Source organism: Amblyomma americanum, chromosome 2 (genome assembly GCF_052857255.1).
Source record: "Amblyomma americanum isolate KBUSLIRL-KWMA chromosome 2, ASM5285725v1, whole genome shotgun sequence".
Taxonomy (NCBI): Eukaryota; Metazoa; Arthropoda; class Arachnida; order Ixodida; family Ixodidae; genus Amblyomma; species Amblyomma americanum.
The window spans coordinates 78,098,156-78,122,824 of record NC_135498.1 but is presented as its reverse complement, the minus strand read 5'-3'; the positions used below and the strand labels follow the sequence as shown (position 1 = coordinate 78,122,824).

The 24,669-nt window shown below is 44.2% G+C and overlaps 1 non-coding gene across 1 annotated transcript; it reads right to left on the bottom strand.

Moving 5' to 3' along the window:
* Positions 1–23,663: 23,663 nt before the first annotated feature.
* Positions 23,664–23,739, bottom strand: TRNAL-CAA (transfer RNA leucine (anticodon CAA)). The gene has a single exon. It is a non-coding gene; the product is annotated as a tRNA-Leu (tRNA).
* Positions 23,740–24,669: the final 930 nt, after the last annotated feature.

Here is a 24,669-nt window from a genome sequence, read left to right as displayed (position 1 = left end):
CACTGGTATTCGAACCCTGCACCTCCCACATGCGAAAAAAAATAGTAATGTCACTCCAAGAGATTTTACATTCAGATTCAAGTGAAAAGGGCAAGCAACATAATACATGCCCTCTGCATCACCTTGAATTTGCTCTCAGTATAGAGCAAGGTAGTCCACTCTTCTTCGACAAGCTCCCAATGAGACTGACGTCATGCATGGCGCCTGAGCATCCAAGCAACTGAACAAGGGTGTATTACTACATACACCATGGTATGCACACTGCATGCGAATCTCCCAAAAATACTGTTCTTCCTGTTGCCGAGAAAAGATTCCCTTTTGGTATTTTTTTATCCCACATTTTTTCAAGCATCCGGCATGTTTTCCCTTTCACAATGTGTGGCCTTCGTTTATGAGGGAGCTTAAAAAAACAAGGGAGTCGTTAAAACCGTCCCGTTGTTTTCCGCACTTTCGCGACCAGAAAAGAAACGCGAGCAGGAGGGTTGTTGAAGAGCCGAGGAGTGAAAAACCAAACAGAACGCGTCAATCCCCTTTCTTTCTTTTCCTTCTTTCCCCTCCCAGCTGCACACCCACGGGGCGTTCTCTTTAGTATACATTGACTAGAGGCGGAAGGCCCATTAGCCTCGGTCATTGGGAACATTTTACTGCCAAGGGCTAGCTTTTTCTCTCACTCTGGCACGAACCCCCGAGGCGTGAGAAAGAAAGAAGTGTTAACTCAAGGCCATCTTTACTACCTCCCTACCCTCCCCTTCTCTGTCAACGCACGTGTGTGTATGTACGGTTTGTACTGAAGCGTATGCGACACTGGCGCACGCGTAATTTTTTTTTCTGTTCGCTACCACTTTATTCCTACCAGCTTATCTACAGCGACCTTGTATTTTGAGCTTGTTTGTAACAACGCCATTGCTCGAAAGTCGCTTCCGGCTTTTCCTACGTTCATCAGTGCTTTTATAGCATAGTGCAGTGGCATGTTGCAGAGCGCACAGCGCTGCAGCGTTTAGTTTTGTTCTGCAGGTTTGCTCTTGTGGCAGCCTGTTTTGCATCCGATAGACGGGACTGAGAAATTTCGCCCGTGTGTGCCTACGCGCGGAAAGGAGAAATAGGGTAGGAGTGCAAACGCCTTGTTGACTTTTCTACTTTCGAGGTCAAGGCTGATTCTCATTTGCATGCGAAAACCAGGGCGAATGGATGTGCGATGCGGCTCGGAAAGGCTGAGTAGCGCTTGTCAGAAATAACGCTTCTTATCGACGGACGCCAACATGCAGGAGATGCGTGTTTACCGGAAGCACCGGCTCCCGGCCCATCGCTCGCATGAATTTGTCTTTCTGTCGTAAGCACAACCTTTTGGTGATAGCGACAATACTTTCTGTAGCTTATGATGTGGAAACTTTCTCTTTGAGAAAGAGCCAGTTTCTTTAGTAATGATTCGTAACCGTGGGGTATTACAGAAAATTTCGCTTCCTAGACAGGCGTTTCAGATGTTGCGACACATCTATGTACCAGATTAATAGGAAATTTTCTTGTTGTTGACCTCTGGTATAGTGGCACATTCCCACGGAAAGGGGGGGGGGGGGTTGGCCAAGGTGACTTGCACCTTCAAACAATAGTGACTCATTGACGCAATTAAGGTAGACGTGCATGAAATTGTATGTCAAGCCTTTTTTGCTTTTTGAGGAAAGAAAATGGCGCAGTAACTGTCCCGCACAGTTTCGGCGGACACCTGATTAGCGCCGTAAGGAAAGGGATAAAGGAGAGACTGAGAGAAGAAAGGAAGAAAAAAGTGCCGTAGTGGAGGGCTCCGGTATAATTTCGACCTCCTGGAAATCTTTAACGCTAAGGCGCCCGTGTGCTGCGCGATGCCAGTGCACGTTAAAGATCCCCAGGTTGTCTAAATTATTCCGAAGCCCTCCATTACGGCACCACATTCTTCCTTTCTTCTTTCACTCTCTCCTTTATTCCTTTCCTTAAGGCGCTGTTCAGATGTCCAACGATATACGAGACAGATACTGCGCCATTTCCTTTCCCCAATAAACCTATTATTATTATTATTATTATTATTATTATTATTATTATTATTATTATTATTATTATTATTATTATTATTATTATTATTATTATTATTATTATTATTGTTATTATTATTATTGTTATTATTATTATTATTATTATTATTATTATTATTATTATTATTATTATTATTATTATTATTATTATTATTATTATTATTATTATTATTATTATTATTATTATTATTATTATTATTATTATTATTATTATTATTAAATCTTTAACGCGCGCTGACGTCGCACAGCACACGGGCGCCTTTTGCGTTCCGCCTCCATTGAAACGCGGCCGTCGCTGCCGGGTTCGAACCCGGGAACTCCGGCTCAATAGACAACCGCCGTAACCACTGAGCAACCGCGGCGGGTATAATTTTGGAAAGTATAACTAATAGAAAAATCTCCCTGATGAAATGATGTAATCATGAACATATTCACACACTGGTTTTAGGACATCCTCTGGCAGGAAAAACTTTCTTTAGAAATTCCGACAAAAATTGTCCCTTTCTTCAACTGGGTTTGCTATACAAACAAACGGAAATGCCTAACACGCTGCTGAGTAACTGAAAAATAAAAGCAGCCTGAAAACGCTCGTCGGAGTCCTTGAAGGAAACGCCGAGGACAAAAAACCTGCATTAAAACGACATGCGACCGCGAAGCATGTATTCTATACGGCATGGCCCTTACAGTAGGAAGTACGGCATATTAATTATCCGGTACGCATCAGCTGACGCAACATCTTGTCGCCGCTCCTAGATAGGCTGCTGAACGGTAAAGTATCTTTGAAGTACGCTAGATGTCCTGTCGAGTATCTCCTAATGAGCCAGATTTTTTACTGATCATTTTCTTCCAATGCATTTCCGCATGTTCAGCAAGTAGAACAGGAACTAACACGAACGAAGGGTAAAAGAAACCGGTATAGAAAAAACTCTTTAATAGAAAAAACAGAGATTTTAGAGGAAATTTTAAACCCGCTGAATGACAACCCTGTTCATTTGAAGGGGATTCGGGGAGAGAAAAGCCTCTTTGGAAATAGAAAAGGGCAGCAAATTAAAATGAGACATAACTTGTATAAAGAGAATAAAAACCATCGCAGTTGTGAATTTTCAGAAATAAGTATTCAGGTTTTGGTAACTAGGATCGAGCTTCTGAAGGAGGAAATGTCTTCAAGATGAGAAAAAAATTCTAACAGGCAAACTACCACTGCACGCCTCAAAATTCAGGTACTGCTTTGAATGCTGGTATACGGCAGACATGCTTGTTTGTTTCGTCGTACAGTCGCCGTGTACCATATTCGTCTTGGCGACAGGCTGACCACACGCGCCTGGTCGTTGTGCTTCCTTCTTGGAACCATTTTCACCGAAGCACTTTCAATTTGCATAACTTTGGCATCGCAATCATCAACGTGTATCGCTTCGTTACAAACCCCCTTAATCAAAGCTGCATGTAACCTAAAGCGAAACCACGGCACGCGCGTCTCAAAATCCCTCCGTCTTCTCCACACCGACTCCATCGTTCGCAGAACAAGTCGAGTCAGTTAGATGCATTCAACTTTTCTTCAAATTTTTTTAATCTCTTATTGTGAAATATAGCCTGCTTAACATATAAACTTCCTCCAATACCTGCCGCTATTCCGGTCCCCTCTTTCTCGGAACTGCAAACTCAAAGCTCAGAACGAGGCAAATCAAAAAACAGCAACGCAATGTTGGAAGGCGGGCTACCGAGTGCAATTCATTAAGCACTGCGCGGGTCTGCGAAATTGAGGCAGCCAATCCCAACGTGCCTCTCGCTGGCCCGAATTCCTTAATTCATTCCTATTTTGTTCTGGTTTCATCTCTACCTTTTTTTCGGCACGCCACTTTGATTGTTTACGGAACAGGGTGAATCGTTTAAATACGATTTTACTTTTAATTTTTCTCTGCCTCCCAACAGCTGCACGCTTTCTGCTCCGCCTTCCTTCAGTCAGCCTACTTTCTCCGGGCTGCAAACGCAACGCGCAGAGTGAGTTCAAGCAAAGGGCTAAAACAGCATTGAAAAAAAAAATCGTGGCTTGAAGAGCAATTCATCAAGTCCAGTTCGCGGTTTCTGCGAAAATTGCGTAGCGCCAAATACACGCACACAAACACACACGGGCGACGGAATGCGTGCCTCTCGCACGTATAGGCTTTGGCGTTAATCCAGTGAACGGCGGTTCGCGCGCTCGCAGCGTCCCCGTGTTTTTCCTCGCGGGAAGCCTAGCGCTCTTTCGCGCGCAGCAACAGCCGGGACTGAGCGGCGTTGGCCCGGTGCACCACCGCGCAGTGAAGCCGCTTCGCGAGATGCACGCTCTGCGCGCGCAGGTCGCGCCGTTGGGGCGAGCGTTATTTTGGTACTGGTGGCCGCCTCGGGAGACTGGCAACACGGGACCGCGACGACGACCCTGCAACGACAGCCGCTAACGGGACGCGGGCGTCGGCGCGAGGCTGAGATCCCTCTTCATGATCGGCGAAGGCGAAGGCGCAGGGTTGCTTTGTCGCATATTGCAGAAAAATCGCTATGAGGCTTGCTTCTGAACTAGGAATGAGAGCTATGAATGCGAGACAGGTAACTTTATTTTCAGGAGCGATTAAACGTACTGCGCGTTAGTATAAAGGCGTCGTCACCCTTCAAAGCAAGTGAAGGCAGTCATCTGGGGTCGGCGCCCAGACAGCTCGCTCTGCATAGAATGAAGGAAAGAATTTCGTGAGTGAGTGAGTGAGTGAGTGAGTGAGTGAGTGAGTGAGTGAGTGAGTGAGTGAGTGAGTGAGTGAGTGAGTGAGTGAGTGAGTGAGTGAGTGAGTGAGTGAGTGAGTGAGTGAGTGAGTGAGTGAGTGAGTGAGTGAGTGAGTGAGTGAGTGAGTGAGTGAGTGAGTGAGTGAGTGAGTGAGTGAGTCTTGTTAAGTGATTAATTGCTAAAAGAGAAACGAGCCGATTCCTTGCTTAGAAAAATGGGGTTACGTTAGGCGTCGACGTACTTGTGCGAAAGTGACAAGAACAAGCGTCACGTGAGGCAGTCTGCCACTGAGCGCGAAAATGGCTTGAAGGTACTCTTTGCCTTGCAAGAACTCTTCGACCCGAACAAACCGCTAAACCACCATGGAAGCTACTATTCTGATCTTAAAAGACTACTGTTCACCTATGTGCACGGCCCAAGACAACACCAAACGCCTGTGGTCATCGTCGGGAATTTCAACATCAATGCGAAAGAATGCTCGAATAACTGCGTTCGTAATACACAGGGAAAAAAGTACTGCTTACCACTCATGTAATGCACACTGGCTGACCACACGATACGATAGTTCAGCAGGTAAGTAGTGTTCTTCCCCGCCGTGAGCAACATTTGCGGAGTCAAGACTTTGTCCGTTCCTAAAGCCTACGCAAACTTGTTTCGTGCGTAATTGAGTGAATGTACTATCGGCCGGAAAAGTAAATGGACCACGAAAGTGACAACATAATTTTACTGCGTGACAGTCTAGCATTGCAGTCAGAAAATTACAAGCGTGACAAACAATGCTAAACATGCTTAGCATCTACCAACAGTAATACCTTACTGTTCTGCCAGTCCTCAAGAAATAATATTTTTATTTCGCTTATACTCGCGACGCTCAGCTCGGAAGGCTTTGAAACAAACCGCCTAAAAGTTGTCTCTGCACATTCACTCCCCATCCCTCCTAATTCCCCAACAGCAGCCGGGAACCATCTCTTGCTTGCAAGAAAAGCCTTATTCATTCATTCCGTTTCTGCAGTCTGTTTTCGTTACCTGCCGCTACTACTTCATAGGGGTGAGTTTGGGCTCGTGTAAACTAAAGGACATTGAAGCAGCCTGTGAAGTAACAGGCTTACACATTTTGCACTGTGTAAACTAAATCCATGGGCATCAGCAAAATATGCGGCGTGTTTTATCCTCGAAGTATTTCAGTGAACTAAGATATGTTATTGCATGTACACCACATTAGGCTTACCAAAGACACTATCATTTTTTTTTTATCAGAGGGCTGTAGTGGAATACACCTTACCAACCGCGAAGTCTTGCCCAGCCGCTCGGGAGTAAGAAAAAGCTGATTCCTTCGGCGTGATCAAAAGTGAAGATTCTGCTGTCGACATCAGAGGCGAGCAAATGTACACGTGCTAGCGAGTTCATTTGCTGAAAAAAATGGGATGCACATTTTCTTTTTTATGGAAGCTTTAAACAAGCACCAGATAAATCACCCGTCCTTTCAGAAGAAGCTAAATGCAGCCGCTTCTTGTTCCACATATAACTGCAAGGAATAGTTCGTTGATTACGTTATTTCGAACAGGCGCCGGATACCTTAACATTCCTCCAAATTTACGCGAGTTCTTCGCGTTCCTGTTATAAATGCAACAATTCCTGCGCGAGATCTGAAGACAAATTATCTTCTTACCTTCGTGATTGTCATTACTGGCTTTTTGAGCCACCGGAGTATGCTTGTTTCAGCGCCACTCCCCATCAAACAGAAGAGAGAGAAAACAAACGCCAAACGCCTGTATAAAAGTTCTGTAATTTGTATCTGTTCTTGAATGGCATTTGCCCGGTAGGATTCTCGTTAATTAACGCTATAATTGCAAGTGCCTTTTTATTGCGTTCTCGCACAGGACACGATGCATAATTATTACTTAGTAGTTCCGTAAGTTCCTCAACATAGCAAAGAAGCAAGCCATAAAGTTTAGAAAAGTGTCAAATTAAAAATAAACAGAACAGAAACGAGTCCTAGTTTCTTTTTTTTATCTCTCGCCGAAAAGTAAGATTGGAATGCGCGGCACGCTGTTTCCAATATGACACATTAATTACGACCCACGTATGCCCGGCGGGAACTCCAGATTCAAAATATTGAATTTATAGGGTCCCAGAGAGGCAGTATAAACCACACTGTAGCCGAGACGTTAGCAAAATGCTCATACAGAGCCTTGCGCGTGGTCGAACACAATAATTACTTTCCGGTGCCTAATATACACTTGCAGCGCCATTTGCTCTCAGTAAAGCGCGTACGACTCACAATTCTGCTGTATTGTTTTCGAAACAGAGAATGCTATTACTTTGCAGATTATAGTGTGCGAACGTAAGAGGACGAACCAAATTAATCCAGGCATCAATCCCGCCTTCTGGAGTCGAGTGGCGAAAACTTCTTTACTTTTCGACATCGTTAGCTGTAATAAGTTTTTGGGTGTAGAAATTAGGTTTAATGGGCTGATCGATAATGTCGTCTTGTTACGGCTTTATCACATGAGAGAAACCGTGGCTGCAAACTCTGCCGGCGTATTTGGAGAGTAGACTTGAATTTGAACAGGCCAGCCAATCTAGTTTTCGTTCCAAACCGGCGACAGTATTAGCTGTGCGAATGAGTCCCAATCGAGTTCACTCTAAACGAAACGAAACTATCATTTCCCTACCCGGAGGCATTCAGGACGAAACTCAAAGCGCACCAATAGATTGCAGTGCTTACGAATACGACCATAAACCTGTGAAGTCTAGAAACCATGGACCAAATTCCCCGAAACTGCTCTCACGGAGGAACATTTTCTGATGTCCGAAGAGTCACGTTATCTAAATATACATACACTCTGTATTTCAATTCAATTCAATTCCATTCAGTTCTTTATTTACCAGAATACTGGACGGTCTCCAGGGCTAAAAGTTGCTGCCTGCAACTTGACTGGGCCCTGGAGCCGTTTACAATGTGGCATCAGACATTGATGACAGAGTACAGTAACATCAATTACAGCACTGTGTAGTAGAAGGCATCAGAAAATACAGACCTGCTGCAAGATTTTTCACAATTGATTCTTCTCAATTACAACTAAGAAAAGTGTACTCGTAGCTCTTTTGGGGATGTGAGGGCTGCATGTTTGCGTTGCTGTTGCTTAGAGGAAGACGGAAAAGGAAAGTTCACGGGCCTGCCTACTAGCCCAAGCCGAGCCACGCTCGCTGCCGTGGGTTTTTTAATCAGACCGGCAGAGTTTGTTTTAATTATTGCAATGTGTACTAAGTGCGAAAGTATGGGACTATACAGGGTTCAGAAATTCGAGTTAAAGAAGGTGTAGCTTTAGGTTGCAGCAATTCATCGAACGAAGGAAACTCTGGCTGTTATGCTGAGAAAAATAGAAAACATGTAACAAGCGGTGTTCATAGTGATGGCCAAGACTAATAATATTGTATTTTGCAAAGCGATGTCTTGTCGTAGACTGACGATCAATATGAGCTATGTAGCGAATCTGCCTTTTTTTTCAGAACTATTATCTTTTTAATATTTGCTCTTGTGGTTCTTGCCCACACTAAACTGCAGTAGCTCATGTGCGGGGCAAATAATGCGTTATATAACTGAAGTTTAACAAGTTTAACTTTTTTGCGGCAGAACAGTACGACATAGCGACAAAGCTCCAGTCAGTGAAGAGATATTTTTTTTTTGTAACATAGTTGACATGAGTGTCCCAACTCAAATGGCAAGAAAAATAGACACCGAGAATTTTGTGAGTTTCCACAAGGTCAGTATTTTTATCTTGAATCATTTGAGAATTTTCTAAAATGAATTTCTTATTTCTTGCTCAAAATAAAATAGCTTTCGTTTTCTGGGCGTTTACTTTTATGCGATTTAATTAAGACAAGACAGACAATTTTTCAACTACATCATTACAATGTTACACGAGGGCGTTGGGATCATTACCAGAAATAAGCACAGTACTATCATCAGCATATATAATGAACTTAACACTGTTGTCAATATGAACTATGTCATTTATGTATAAGTTAAACAGAAGCGGGCCCAATACACTCCCCTGTGGTAAACCAGAAAATATTGAAAGTAAGGATGACTGTTGGTTGCTAATACAGACACACTGGCTTCTATTGATGTGATACAAGCTAAGGAAGGCATGAGATTTTCCACGGGTGCCATATGAAACGAATCTTTTAAGGAGTATGGTATGGTCGATACAGTCAAAAGCTTTGCTTAAGTCAACAAAAAGACCAAGCATATATGTTCAATTTTCAATGCCCTGTAATAAATTTTATTTTATTGAAAGCAGCGCTGGTTCCGTAGATTTGCCTTTTCTGAATCCATACTAGCAATCGGTTCGCGCCCTAGATTTATCTAAGAAATTTATTAGGCGTAAGCAAATGATCTTTTCTGGTCTTTTGGAGAAAACAGGTATTATATAAATCGGTAGATGATCAGTTGCTTCATTTCTGCTTCCACCTTTAAAGATTACAGCGACTCTTGCTTGCTTCGTGCCCTCAGGAAAGATTTCCGGCTCTATTGCTACTTTAAATTTATAAGACCGTACTGGGCTCAGAAATTCAATCGAGTACTTTATTGGCTGTATTTGTATGTTGTCATAATCAAGAGCCTTGCTGTTTTTTAAGCATAGAAATGATCTGTGTAGTTCAGTTTTGTCCATCGGGCGAAGTAAGATGGTTTCAGGGGTACTGATGCTCATTGCGGGCAATGTTCTTAAGCTGCAGTTGCTATGATTTGAGACATTGGTAAAGTGGTGATTAAAATGACCAGCAAGAGCTTCTCCACTTAGGTCGGCGCCGTTAACTGCTAAAGTTTCTGGAGACGAATCACCTTTACCTCTACCGAGTACATTACTTAATGTTTTCCAAATAATATCTGGCCGTTTTTTGACCTATGTGGGAAAAAAACATGCTCGTAATAAGCTTTCTTTGCCTGCCTAAGCGTAGTATTTAGCTTATTTCTAAAGGTTTTAAATTCTTTAAGGTTTTCCTCCGTCTGTGTGCAAAGAAACAAAGTACAGACGGTTTTTTTGTTGGATTTTTTCCAGATGCCCGCGTGTCACCCAAGGTTTCTTCGCCTTTTTAGAACGTTTTAGTGTTCTAAATGAGAAGTGTGCTGTATACACTCTCGTAAATATTTCTATGGATTTGGAGTATGCTTTATCAAATTTAGTTTTCTTAAACACAGGGTTCCAGTCACACGTACTAATACTGTTTTTAGACGACTGGAGCGAGTTGTTCGAGATATGCTGAAAACTGAATGATTCTGCGAGTTTTCGGCTTAAGTTTGTGTTTTTGACATAGGTCATAAAAACAGGACAGTGGTCACTGATGTCACTTGTAACAGTGCCAGCACTGGTAACAATGCATGTGTTCGTGGTAATTAGAAGGTCAAGGGCAGAGCAGCTTGAAAATGTAACACGGGTTGGCGAGGTGATCAGGTTTGTGAAGCCAGAACTTTGAATCATATTTCTAAGTTCAGTTGCATGATTATTATCTGATAAAACGTTAATTTTTCTGCTGGCATATTCCAATAAGTCATCAAGTTTATTCAGAAACGCTTTGATATTTCCTTGTGGAGGACGGTACAAGACGGAAACAACTTCTTTGTAATGACGCAAGGTGATAAGCTTATAGTCGTCAGTTGTCACGCTGAAATTGGAGATTATTTCGCATTTTAGGCTATCTTTAGCATAGATTGCGACTCCACCTCCACGCCCACATGACCGATTTACAAGAAACCGATTGTAACCAGTAAAATCGACTATTTAATGTCACTGTGGTACCATGTTTCAGACATGATTATGTAATGAAATTTTATTGAAAACTGATCTAGAAAGTAAGATATCTCATCCGTGTGGTTAGATGCAGGCCGAGCATTGATATGCAGAACTGATGTTTGCAAGGTGTTTTGAAGTTTAAGGTTATGGGGCAACACAAACTCAAAATATTCCATGTTTGAGGAGCAAGCTGCAATATCGAAAGCGTTCAGCGTATTTTGTCAAGCTCATCTTAATGTCTGATTTGAATGATCGGCGCTTCATCGGTATTCCGGGCAAGGATTTTTTTTCATTTTGTGTCCATACAGCCTTCCATTCGTGCTCTTTCTTTTTGCTGATAGCCTTTCCGAAAAGCAGTTCAAGCGTGGGGAAAAGGTGTTCGTTTATGTATATGGCAGTGGTCTCGTCAAATCCAAGATCAGTATTTTTAAGCCATAGCTTTCTTACCTTAATCAGTGCCCTGTCGCGCTTAGCACCTGACTTGAACTGAATGATGATATGGCTTTTATCAGCATCTCGCGTAAGCATACGGTGGCAGGCATATAGGTCAGACTCAGAAATGCTTTCATTTATGAGCCAGCCGATTTGGGAGATGATGCTGGTAATGTTTTCATCTTGGTGCTTTCTACCCCACGTACCTCGAGGTTGAAATTTCTTGAATACTGTTCCTAGTTTACCAGACGGATTTCAATATCGCGATTTTTATTTTCAAGGCTAATTCACCTGACATGCAAGAACTTATTTTCACTTTTTAGCTTTTTGTGTTCTGCAGCTTCATTTTTAGTTGAGATTTTAATACTTCAACAGTGCTGAAAGCAAACTCAAGGCTTTTGGTAATGTTTTGTTGCTCCAATTTTAGCTCCCTGATTTCACTGCGCATATCTGGCTCCAGTGCCTCACGTTGCAACTTAAATTCCTGCTTAAGTCCCCATTTTAATCTGGCAGAGTCAGGAATCATATAGTTTTAAGAATACAACATATACGTTGACCCGAGAAGCCGACCGATAACTAGCTTTTGCTACTTGCGAGCTGCTAGGTGCATTCAGAGCTTGGTTAGCAGATGTTTAGTTGAAATTGAACTACACTGTACGATTATCTCTTAAAAGCCTGTTAAAAGAAGCTTGGCAAAATTGCTGGAATACGGAAGGCAAATATTACCGCACACACCTCGCGTTTCCGGAGCACGTGTAGCTTAGATAAAGATGAGAACTAGGTTTTTTTGTGATTCATGTTTCTTTGTGGCATGGCAATGCGTTTTTGACAAAAAAAAATGCAAAAGCAATGCGCTTTATGACAAATAGCATGGCAAAGACATCTTCCAAGCCGTAATTTATATCCGCAAGTTCTTTTGCGCAACGTTTCTAAATAACATATATGTCTAACTTGTACCTTTTTGGTCGAGGCGGTTCATTGTGATCGATGGCGGTAAATTTACTGAGCGCTAGCGAAAATAATGTATCGAAGTACAGCCGTTGAAAGCTTGCTTGAAGAAATGTTTCCTTACTTATCGCGCGTTCCTTTTATTTTATTATAATGGCGTTGTTGTTCGTGCACAGTGGACATTAGGTGAGGTTTTCTTCGGGTTGGCTTACTTTATAATCACTCCTCAAGCAGCATTCATCCTTTTGCTTTATTATTTTATTTGGTTTGTCTTATTATGTCTCATCATTTTGTGCCTTACACTGCTAGGTCATACAGCATGATATATAAATGAGCAGTGGGTAGACAGCTAAAAATATGCCAGTGCTCCAGGACGGTTTACATTTACTGTTTTGTTCCCGGAGACAAGAAGAAACAAGGTATAGAGAACGCAACGCAAAGAGGAGCAAAAACTTCCAGCATCGCGAATACCGTTGCATGATATGGCATGAATCGCTGATTTAGCGCAGGTAAACGAACTACATACACAAAAATTAAATTGAGATCACTTTCATGTAACTGACAAGGGCCTAATCAACGACCTCAAAAGACTATATGTGCGAAAACTGCTGCGTGGAGCTACGGTGACCTGGAACCAAATGTGAAACGGTGCGCTGCCTGATATATTTTGCCGCTAATGTACGGCTTATTACTGTGATTGAAAAGCGCTCTAAGTATATCTCCTCTTCCTTTCCCTGTATTCGTACATTCTAAAAGCAGAGCACAAAGGTTGTAATCACTCATGCCGGGACCCCACGGGGAAGGTATTTTATGAAAGTTGTCGACGATGCAGCCACCTCGCCATGTCAGCTCACATTTCCATTCCCTGTACTTCTCTGGCCTCCAAATATTGCCTTGGCTGGCGTGCCATTGTAAGTAGGTGCAGATGGAGCAGGAGCAATAATCGCCATTTAACTTGGGGTTGCTATCATGGACTTATCATGGACTTATCATGAACTTTATCATGGACTTTTTTCTTTTCCTAGTTTACAGAAACGGCACGAAAGAAAAGAAACAAATTACGGCGAAAACGCCGCATCGTTGTTGCTTTTTTTTTCTCAAGCATATTCGTATAGCTTTTTTTCTTCTGAGCATTGGTTCATGGTTTAATCGTTTTATAGATGTTTAACGTCCCAAAGTGACTCAGGCTATGAGAGGTGCCGTAATGGAGGGCTCCAGATAATTTCGACCACCTGGGGATCTTTAACGTCCCAAAGTGACTCAGGCTATGAGAGACGCCGTAATGGAGGGCTCCAGATAATTTCGACCACCTGGGGATCTTTAACGTGCACTGACATCGCACAGCACACGGGCCTCCAGAATCTCGCCTCCATCGAAATGCGACCGCCGCGGCCGGGATGGAACCCACGTCTTTCGGGTCAGCAGCCGCGCACCATAACCACTGAGTCACCGCGGTTGCTTTTCTGCACTGAACTTCGTGTTTGAGTTCCTCTTACTCTAGGCAGCCGTTCTTTTTTCGTCTTTACGGTAAAGAAATTCAGAAAAGAACCAAAGCTTTGTCCCCCTTGTATGTTTACTCAGCAATCTGCGCCTCTCGCGACGGCTCGCGTGTTGAAATGTTTGTAAACGGTCGCTTTCATCGTCACAAAGCAGGGCGGCCGTCAGGATGCCGACGCGTGTAGAGCCATGGCTCGAGCATCTCTCCCAGCACTGTCCTTCGTGCTTCTTCTATCCGTGTAGGAGCTACGGAGTGATAGGGAGGCAGAAAGGGATCTGTCGTGTTGTGGAACGGAGAAAGTGGCTCTCTCAGTCCTTCGTGTCGCTCAGCCGTCGAGACGCGCCTGGGTCGCTGAAAGGAAAGCTAACAGGCAATAACGTCCCGCTGGCAGCCGTCCAAGCCACTTGGGTTTCCGAATGCCGCGATGGGAGTCGGTCTCGCTTGTCTGCTCCTCCTCACCCTCGCGGCTCCCTCCTCTCTTCCGAATGGGAGTTCAAGACGTCGGTCCGGGTTAATGGCTTCGAAGGCTGGTTCGGGATAGTAGACGTGCAGCGCCAAAAATGTGCAGAGTGTGGTGACATTTATGAATAGATCTCCATTCGAGAGATTTCAAAAGGAATGCGACAAGAAAGAATGAAATATTTTTACTGACAACTTTTTTATTGATATCTTCTCATTTATTCTTTTCTTAATTCTCTTTCACTGCGCTTTGTGAGCTCACCTCCTATCAAGTTAAAATTCAAGGATAGTGGCTATAAGGTCACTCTAACAGTTTTTGATATTGTAGATTGTAGTTTTGACCGCTCTGTTTTTTTTTTGTTTTTTTTACTCTGCTGCTGGCATTCATTTATTCCTATCTGGGAAATGGAACTACTAGGACTTTGCTCGGTGAATTGTTACTGAAGTTTTTTATGCAAATTTCATGCCCTTAAAGGCTGGTGCCGAAGTATAAATCAAGCAGCTCTGAAGTATAAAGCCGCAACACAGCCCTACAATTTAGTTACACGTTTCAACTTTAACGACATTCACATATACCAACCTAGTAGGTCTATATGTAATGCAGTTATTTGCTTGCGAATACATTACCGGTGTTTACTGACGTAGTGTGGGGAGCTGTACGTGCCAAAAAAAATGGGTTGAAGGAAGTTATGAAAACATTATAAGCGCACTCAGTTACTAACAGGGGCATTCTGATCTTGCCCAAAAAGGTATTAGTATAGTTTACTTTTTTTGTGTGTGCAATTTTTCACGCTTTCGTAACCATCTAGTAAATAACGATGGATCGACGGGTCGTATGGCTGGGAGGAGGGAAATGTGAGGACCGGAAATGTACACGTGTAATATTCGGCTCAAATCCCAGCTTTCTATTTTATTCGCATCAAATCGGACAGCGGAAGCCTTAAGCGCCAGCTACCCGTCCATCGCTTCTCACTTCCACCCCCCCCCCCCCCTCCTTATCCTTTTTTTTGTGTTCATTCTCTACGTAACGTGAAAACCTTTCTATAGCTGATGTATTTCGCATGCCCTGTGCATTGAAATTTTCCTCAGAGAGTTAGAGTGTGTTTTGTTTTGCTTCGCTTAGTTTTGTTATGATGAGACTTGTTAAAATTATTAAAAGTAAAGCGTCCCTGCCCGCGCCACAAGTAAGAGAACGTGCTCGGCTAGCCCGCATTCTCTTAGCACGCGATAAATGAGTAATGAAAACACACCCTACGAATAAGAAGAAACAATATAAAAGGAACGTGTGCATGCTCTTTCTCATAACCCTCATGTCGCCATACCCTCAATCCTTCGTTATGGTTTATATATTCTTTCGAATGATGGGAACCGATGTTTTGGCTCGCTCTCACGCAAAATAAAGAATTAAGACCCGACAGAATCTTCTTACGGGAAACCCTAAACTAAATGCAATGGCACCTTATTCTGTTGCCGTTTATATTTTTTCTTTCTAAACTGAACTGTTTCCTGATTTTGCAATACATACTGCCTTTTCGGGAAAAATACGAAAATATTTAGTCTAATTCCGACCGCGGCTGAGCACTAGTTCTGCTTTAGACTTCCACGGAAACTGACTCCAAACCCAACAGCCCTTCTAACACAAGCGGTTACCTATACTTGCAAGTCACCATGGTAACGAGCTTGCAGTTCCTTACACGTGAAGAATGTCTGAAGACAACGCGATTTCGTCCACTTAGCACAACGCTCGTAAATTTCATTCTTTCGGTCTATTCAAGTCTATTCTATCTGCAGTCGTATACTTTGTAACGATTGATTTGCAGATGTAACCTTTCGCCCCTTTATTGTTTGCAGCTGGCGCTGTAACGTAACGATTGCTATCCAGCAGGCAATGCACTTCATAACATCTGGTACCAAATGCGGTGCGGGCTGAAGGCGCAGAAACAAAAGGACGGAGTGCTAAAGAGAATCTTTTCAAAATACATTTCCCCCCCCCCTCCCTCTCTTCCTTAGTGAAAGTCAGGTGCTTCCTCTCCCACGCAGCTACAAATTGCCTTTGTTGTTACGCGTTGCGCCCTGGAAGTACGTCGTGCGCGGAACCCACTGACCTCGCCCTTTCTTCTGTGGAGCGGCAGGCCGGTGTTAGCTAAGACCAGAGCCCACTCGGCGCCTATTTCTGACAGATTCGGGGAGAGCGTAGCAGAAAGAATGGGGAAGGGGCGAGAGAGGTAACGGCGTCTTTCCCGATCGGTCGCTCGGTCGGTGCGCGCTACCGTGTGGGTGCCTTCGTATTGAAGAGTGCCAGCGATCGATGAGTGTGCCCCCCGAAGCATGTATATATAGAGGGAGACAGCAATCTAAGGCTGAGTCCCGATATAGACTGGCGTTGTGGAGTTACGTCCTGGACTGCGGCGTCCTTGAGAACGCCTCGCATTGACGACATGTGTCTGCCGCGGCTCCTGCCCTATGGCATTCCTCCTCACTTCCCAGCTTCCTGTAGAGTCCCACGCACACGTAACGTGGACGACGGTAACTTTTGGTTGGCGCCCGTCTAGTACGTGTGCCGAGTGTAAGAAGAGAATAACATTGACGTTTTTAGGTAATGAGCTATCCACAACTACCTTATGCGCATATTCTCATATTTATGGTCGAAAAAATAAATTGACAGACGATTACGATAGTCGGCAGTGCGAAACTTGAGCGCAGCTCTTCACACGTCACCTGCCACCGCTGACAGGTGGCGTGTTACGCTGCTAGCAACTCTTCCCGCGGTAGCCACCTTCCGGTTGGCCATTCCTCCGCTCTCACCGTGGCAGGTGGCGCTTCGCTCTGCTATTACCTGCCAACACGCCACCTGTCACACGCCGTAGCACGCCACCTGTCAGGTGTTGCGCCGACGACGACATGGAAAGCAGCAACGGGCGCCTGAAAACTGCTCTCTAAAAACGCAGATACGCACACGTTATATTGGGCGTAAGCGCTGCGGATATTAGTTCCTGCCGATTTCCCATAGAAGCGCATGTATTCTAAAGGGGCTGTCTTCTTTGCCTACGTACTACTGCCTCCTCTTTCTGTTCTTTCAAACTATCCTCACCAAAAGGAATAAACTATTCTCCTACTAGAGTTGGTCATGCAAGCAGTGTACGCGAGTTTCGTAAAGTCATAAGGTGAAGCTGTGTAAGGCGTCAGGTGAGGATATGTAGGTTTCCTTGCTCACTCACCGTGGGTCACCAGTGGTGTCAGAGGAAAGGGGGGGGGGGGAGGCTTCTGGCGACGCCTGCCAAGTATTAGAACACTGAATACATTTGGCCTTGGTGACAAACTATAGAACTACACGGACTGGTAGGCGAAAAATGAGCCGTGAGTGTTGTTTTTTTTTTCCCCACCTTGAGGCTGGAAGCAAACTGAGCACCTCGCGCATCCGCTCGAGATTCTCGATGTCAGCCAAAATAACCAGATACTTGGGGTCCTCAATAGAGTCATTTTAAACGCTTCCTTGCGTCCTATGCGTTTACGCTTAGTTGAACTTGTCGTTTATTTACTCTTCAGCGAGTGAGGACATTGAGATAAAAAGCTGCCAGGAGCATGACGGGCTCTCGAACACTGAAAAGGACTGCAACACACCAATCGTCTATACACATAAGGAAAGAACATCAACGACATAGCGGGACCAATGCAAGCGGAGACAAGAATTCCTATCAAAATTGAACAAAAAGAGTAAGCTTAATTATGACTTAAGGAACATAGCGTTAAGTTGAAGAGATGGGGACGGATCAGATTATCAAAATGAATACAGGAATGCGACAATGACAAGATACTATATACATTGAAAAGGCAAAAAAGGAAGTTCCAGACAAAAATAAGACAAATTCAACACTTTGAATTTATCAGATGAACAGGTGACCACACACTTATAAACAAAGATAATGGAACAAGTTCGATGAGCTAGAAGAGGAAACGCTCAAAACAGCAACCGTTATATCATTGAGAAGGGATGGAAGACAGTGCCTCAGCAACTGCAAATTATAGTTAGCTCGAGACGTACTGGCTCAAAACTGCTTTGTGCGACGTAAAGGGTAGCTGAAACTTTCCAAAGGCGAGACTCGCGGAGCACAATTTTCACAGAGTGATAGTATGTTCACTCTTTACGCAAGTAGTATGCCAGAGCCCGAGAGAATGCTCTACCGAGCAGGTATAAAAGAACTTGCGATCAGCAGCGCGAGTAGGTAGAACTTCGGTAAAACGGGCAGGCATGCACGTCTTTACCGCAGACTGGGGCAAAAGGTTTACGCTTGTCATTATCAGAGACTGAGGGAACTAGCATTTTCACTCTGGACAGCGCTGTCTTTTCTGAAAGCCTTGAGTAGACGGCATCCTGCTGAAGCTGGTATTTAATTTTTAAAGTAAACGGACGCACTGAAGTAGATTAGCACGAGGTTGGTGAATAATGGACTCGTTTTATTGAAATGTTCGTTATTGAAATAACGTTCCCGTATGCACCTTGGTTTCGTCGACTGTTAGCTGCCTTCATAAATTTGTCAAACGGGCCCCTCATTTCATTTAACTTGTCTGCTAATAGCTTAACGAGGGTCTCGGTTCTGGCAGTCTTGATGCCATAGGTAGCATAAGAGGGCTCTCGCACAGTTTCCGCCCTCGCCGTTAGATGACGTTCTACGTCACGCTCGCGGTATTACAGGACGTGCTACGTCCGCCGCTATGGTCGAGGGTGGCGCTGGTGAACACTCTCAAGGCTCGCTTACACCCAGTAAACTTAAATACCCACGAGAGCAGCAGATTGGACAGCCGTCGCCGTAGCTCAGTTGGTAAGAGCACCGGACGCGATATTCGGAGGTCGTGGGTTCGGATCCCACCGGCGGCATGGTTGTTTTTTCTGCTGCTTTATAAGTAATTTTCTTTAAGCTATTTATTAATCTAAGTATTATTATCCCACTGATAAGCATAACACATAAAAAAAAAATAACGTTCCCGTATGCACCTTGGTTTCGTCGACTGTTAGCTGCCTTCATAAATTTGTCAAACGGGCCCCTCATTTCATTTAACTTGTCTGCTAATATATATATATATATATATATATATATATATATATATATATATATATATATATATATATATATATATATATATATATATATATATATATATATATATATGTGAAGGAAGCCGAAGTGTCCCGTTCTGCCGAATTGAGCAGTAGGGTCACACGCACTGTCTTTATAGTGCGACACACACACACACACACACCCTGTGTGTGTGTGTGTGTGTGTGTGTGCGTGTGTGTGTGTGTGTGTGTGTGTGTGTGTGTGTGTGTGTGTGTGTGTGTGTGTGTGTGTGTGTGTGTGTGTGTGTGTGTGTGTGTGTGTGTGTGTGTGTGTGTGTGTGTGTGTGTGTGTGTGTGTGTGTCGCACTATAAAGACAGTGCGTGTGACCCTACTGCTCAATTCGGCAGAACGGGACACTTCGGCTTCATCATGAGAAATAGTATTCGTCTCCGTCTGCAGGAGAGGTGCTCAGAGGCGAACAACAAGCGAAAACTGTTTTTTCCCAGCGCTTCCTGTCGGTAATACTTGAAGCGCAAAGCGCAAACCAGCACCGGCAAGTTAATCTTATTACAGAGTGTCTAAGGGGACACTTTTTAATAGGAGCATCACCAATATTTCTATCGTTTTTTTTTTCAAACCATTCTGAAAGCGAAGATGGCTTCTATCTCATGCCATCGGTGTTCATTTTGCAACCGTGTGTGTCAACTTTTTAGTCACCATTGTGACAATCAATACGCACGCAGGAGGACGCGTGGTCAGGTCACGCGAGTATGAGCGAATATGTTGAACCTTTGAATGACTAGTCAAGTTACTGTTTTGGGTTACCTGTATGTTCCTGCAGGAGATTGTGTGAGAGTGCGTACGTACGCGTGTGTATGTGTGTCTATGCTCCTTTCCAATAAGGGCTGCCCGCGCGTCGCCATGTTGCTCGCTGCGCAGTTGTGTGCCCACGATGTGAGCCCAGTGGAAGCGGCAGCGAAACAGGTTTTCAACAACCCAGAGAGGATGCTTTCGGCATTCTCCTCGCCCGATACAAAGGTCTGTATATGCGTGGGCGTTGAGTGCGGTTGGTCTATTCTGCCAACCACTGACGCATAAAAACCGCTTTGGAATTCTTAGCGCTCAGTGCAGAAGACATCAGCATATGTATGTATATTGTGTGTGTATGTGTGTGTGGGGGGGGGGGGGGATTTGGACAGATCCTTGGTTAGTAAAAAAAGACAATCTTATATTGTCATTCTTCCTTGAATATTCCTCCCGCAACACGCCATTTTGATGACAAGGCTATTGAGTCCTCAGTTCTCCTTAAGGAAGGAGGAGCACTCCAACCCACACTTTCTTTGAGACGGAGCTCCAGCTTAATGGATTTCTGATGTTACGCTGTCTTCTTTATCCTGGGATCTAACAGCTCTACCGTTCTTGAAATAGCCCTTAGTGAGACGCCTATCAGTTTATGCACCCGAAGAGACGTGAGGGTATTGAAATGTTCACGATAGTGCAAATTTTTCTCCATTTTTTTCCTTTCATACTATTTCTTGATAGTCAAGAGCATCGAAACAGCTCAAGCGAAACCAATTCTTCGTGCAAAGAATTTGCAATGAAGTACAGAAATTGTTATCAACGCCAACCATACTTTTTTACAAAGACATCTTTAGGACATCCTCTACCCGGGCTGAATGCCATCGCCCGTCACCACTGGTGTCCCTTAGATCCGTGGTTAGAACTCTACATTTCCTTCTAGTATTCACTTGTTTAGCAATGGTCTCAGGATTTCCCGTGGGCTGATTCTCGGCTTCTGCAGAGTGAAGTGCATAGGAAAAAAATCAGCTGTGGCTTAACTACCGCTGAACCTGGTTAGAGAGCGAAAGCTGTGGTGCATCGGGCAAGTAGACGCGGCTTGGCGTCTGTAACGTTGAGTGCGTTCCGAACACTGGATAATCAGCGCTTCCACCCCTCCACCCTGGCAGGTGGCAGTGAAGTTACTAGCTCATCTCAAGACGTTGGTCACCCAAGGGGCGTTGCAGCCTATTCTACCACCCTCTGCCGGCGAATCAAACGGTCAAAGGTCAAGTAGTGCGACACCATGATCGACCACATATGCTAAGGCCTATAGCCACACTTGACCTCTGGTTCACTTGAAGGTCAACCGGCAACGCACGGCGAAGCCGGCTTTACTTAGCGTAGTGAAGCTTTCGCTTCAAAACTGATCTTTGACCGTACCTCGCGCAGATCATACGCGCTAGCCGTGGAGCTTTTTTGGCCAAGCTGGTCTTGCGGGGTTAAGCTTAAATCGCCATCATTTTTATTGACATGCACATCAAAACGGGACGTTGGTATCTGACAGCGGCGCCGGTTCTTTCTTTTCGAATAACTGAATAATTTGCCACCTAACAACAATTTTGTTGAGGTGGATCTACACCATGAGGTACGGGAGCTCTCAGGGCAGAGCCATCTGTAGGTAAGCGGCAGAGGTGGGCACTTGGGCTAACTGATTCTTAGCAAGAAAAGGGAGGAAAGCGGAACAGCTATTATCGTCACTTCACCGCCCTTTGTGCATTTTGCCAGCATGCTCAAAAGAAAAAGCAGCAAAATTTTCTCAAAATTTTCAACTGTTGGCAAGTAGTGGTAATAATATTAGCAGTTTAAATACATATAGCTCCTTATGGATTATGAAAGGCGCCCTAGTTTAGGGCTCTTGATTAGTTTCAATAACCTGGGATTCTTTAACTCATTGTAGGGCCGCGGGAAAATGCCATCTCGCTTCCTTCAATTGCGAGAAAATGAATGACGGTACACATTCATAGGATATTTTTTTGCATTGAATGCTTTATGTCAAACAAGTCATTCAGTGTGTTCTTATATTTCGCTAAAAGGCCTCCTTGGTTATGTGTGTATTTTCATCAACACGGGCCTACAGTTCAACGCGGCTCAGTTTGACCGGAAAAATAAAACCTGGAATATTGTTGAGCTTTCGAGCCTTTTCCATCAGACAACAACCTCAAATTTTTTCTTTAGGCAATTTCCAATTCAACAGCAGGTTTTCTACACGTCGATAAGACTGAGATGCGGACACGTACCACATTTGATGTCTCTTTGCGAAGTCATTCGTGCAAATATCTACACTTTTTTCTACAAAACCATCAATCTGAATAGCTTGAAAGTGATATCATTCAATTTCTAGAGTCATTTGCAGTTTTATTATTTGTACGCGTGTAAGATATGCTTACAGCTTGTGCCTTACACAGAGAGCACAGACGCCGCGCAGAACGCGGTGGTTTTTGCATTTCGCCTCCATAAAAACGCAGCCGCTGCAGCCAGGATTCGATCACTTCGTTCTTGGGCTCAGAAACCGATCGTCATAGCCATTACTCTCCACGGTAGGTATACAGGGTGTTTCACGTAGCATGATCCAAGGATTTTTTTTAAAAAAACGTGGGAAACCGCAGCTGGATACAAGCATCCTGTATATAAGTTTGGCGTACCATTACTTCTGAAATGTTTTTAAACACTTCACTCTCGCTTTCACAAACAGGATGCGAAATAATATCTAGCTCAACAGTTTAAGCTCTCGTGTTCCACTCAGCGACTGCTATTCAGTATGCTTTGGTGCTGCTTGTAGTGTCTCAGCAAAACTACCTTGTTTGAACTGGCTGCGATCACTTCGGAGGCGCAGGTGGTGTTCCGGAGCGCGGGTTTAAATTGTGCATACGCCGGCCCCGGACTCGATTACGAAGAGATTAGGTTACCACACAGGGCCGCCTGTTTTTCAAGCCCAACGGATTTAAGTTCAGACTCCGGTCTTCCTTAAATTTCCTGCCGCAGCTGTCTCTTTTCTGTAAAATTACCGTGGTCCTCTCGGTTTCTTGATGTTGATCCGCTGCAGACATATTGCGAAAGCCGATCTGAAAAGATGGGATGCGTTAGGATGGAAATGAACAACCTGTTTTTCCAGCAGTGAAGATAATATGTCATGTTTAGTTAATGTCAAGGAACCTCTTTAAAGAAATTTCGACATTAAGTAAAAAAATAACCGCACAGCTTTATCGCAAGTCCGAAGGGAGCTATGTTTACGCGGTACATATAATTTCTAAGGCCTTCAGGAATCCGCATCAGTAATTGAGGATATGGGTGTACCTTAATGAAAGAAGATAAATGTTCTGAGCACTATATCGAATACTGAAAAGATTAGGCAATCAATCAATTAATCAATTCACTAGCGGAAGAAATAAAGAGAGAAGGTTTAATGCTAGCTGTCTGTGCCCGCACACTGCGATGAGCGGTAATCCAGAGGAATGATTCCCCCAGTCCTGGCTAACTTATATATATTATTCTCCCATTGTTCACCACTACAAATTAAAAAATAATGATAAAAAATTTAAAACAGCAAAAACATTCCTTTATGCATCTTGGTTTCCGTGACTGTTGGTTTCGTTCACACACACACACACACAAACACACACATATATAGCAGACAAGTTAAAGGAAAATGAGGGGCTGGTTTCACAAACACATGAAAGAAGCCAAATGTGACCGAAACCAAGGTGCACAGGGGAATGTTTCTATTTTTTTAATATGTAGTGCTGATCAGCGGGAGAATAATACTCCAATTAATCAGTCGCTTAAATAAATTTGCTTATGAAACAGCAGAAAAAACAACCATGCCGCCGGTGGGATCCGAACCCACGACCTTCGAATATTGCGTCCGGTGCTCTACCAACTGAGCTACGGTGACGGCTGTCCAATCTGCTGCTCTCGTGGGTATTTATGTTTGTTGGGTGTAAACGAACCTTGAGAGTGTTCACCAGCGCCACCCTCGTCCATAGCGGCGGACGTAACACATCCTGTATTACCGCGAGTGTGACGTGGTGTCTTCTGCATAATACGACTGTCTCGTTCACTACTGGAGCGGCGTTGCCGCTCGAGAAAACTTCGTAACACTGGCGACGAGAATGCCCACCGATACGCAACAGCCGCCAGGTACCAGCCACGAAATGGAGACGCCCATCGGCCCAACCGCAGTCATGGCCCTCAAGCTTCCGGATTTCGTAGAGGACACAGATAAGTGGCACGCGTATCTCGTAAAGGTCGACGGTTACTTTGAAGCAAACGAGGTTACAGACGACGCCAATAAGAGGGCCTTGTTGGTTGCAGCGTTAGGATCAAAGACAATTGATATTCTTTGCGGTAGAGTAGCGCCGAGAAAACCCAGCTCGCTGAGCTATGAAGAAGTCGCTTCAACATTGAATGAGCACTATGATCCGTCGCCTAACGAGATATCGGAAAGTTTCAAGTTCTTTCATCGAAACCAACAAGGAGAGTCTATACAGGCGTTTATCGTAGAGACTCGTAGGCTAGCCCATAACTGCAACTTCCCTTCGATGTTGCAGCGAATTCTGAGGGACAGCATCGTTTGCTGAGTGCGGTCCAAAAACCTGCAGAAACAGCTGCTAGCGAAGGACTTGACTCTATCTGAAGCCGAAGCACTTGCTCTAGCAGCAGAAAGCGCAGAGCTAGGTTCGCAACAGATGGACAGGCAAGGTGACGCCGTCGGTGGGCTCAACTTTCAGCGTAAAGAGGAACCCGCAATAATAAGGAATGAACCGAGCATGTTATCGCCACAATGTAGCTGCTGTGGCAGACAGGGGCATCAGGCCATTGCGTGCTC